The following is a 685-nucleotide window of genomic DNA, read 5'->3' on the forward strand; positions in this document are numbered from 1 at the left end:
CGTGATGTTTCGCCAGCAAGCTCGCATGTAATACCAGATTTGTTGTGTCTTGCTGTGAAATTTTTGGTACTGTAAATAAAAGGTATTTTGCACTTTGATCGGCGTACTTTACTTAGTGAAATGTCAGAGCTTATGTTATTCATTATTAATATTGAGCGCACTGCCACCGTTAACCTGTAGCTTTACCGTACAGCGACGCAGTGCAATCCTTCAATGACCGAGAATGAAAAATACTAACTCTCCAGAAATGAGTGGCGGAGTGGTTGTGTTGCTATTTTTCCGCTCGCCAGCTGCTCCTGTGCGATCCTAGAAAGCGAAAGTCGATCATGGTACATTTCTGCACGCCTGCTATCTCATGCCCGGCAATCCTACCGAGCCCGAAAAACCCGCAGCATACGCGCGCATGCATTCCGAAGCGCGACGGCGCAAGCGGAGGGGCAGGGCAGCAGCGCCGCCTTCAAGCTGCGGCCGCAGGCGGCAACTGCCCCCGTTGCGCAGGCCGGAAAGAGAGAGCGCGCCGATGCATTCAGTCCCTCCGTGGCAGGAACTAACTCCCTCAGCTATCATACACCCTTGTCAAAGCCATGCTGATACAGGGGAGGGCGACGTTGCACGTGGGGCTTCCTTCTCTCCACCTAGAACTTTCCCAGCTCCTCCCCCTTGGTTTTGGTCTTCGGGGGTCTCT

This window comes from Amblyomma mixtum, chromosome 10 (genome assembly GCF_055824585.1).
Source record: "Amblyomma mixtum isolate Tamu chromosome 10, ASM5582458v1, whole genome shotgun sequence".
Classification (NCBI taxonomy): domain Eukaryota; kingdom Metazoa; phylum Arthropoda; class Arachnida; order Ixodida; family Ixodidae; genus Amblyomma; species Amblyomma mixtum.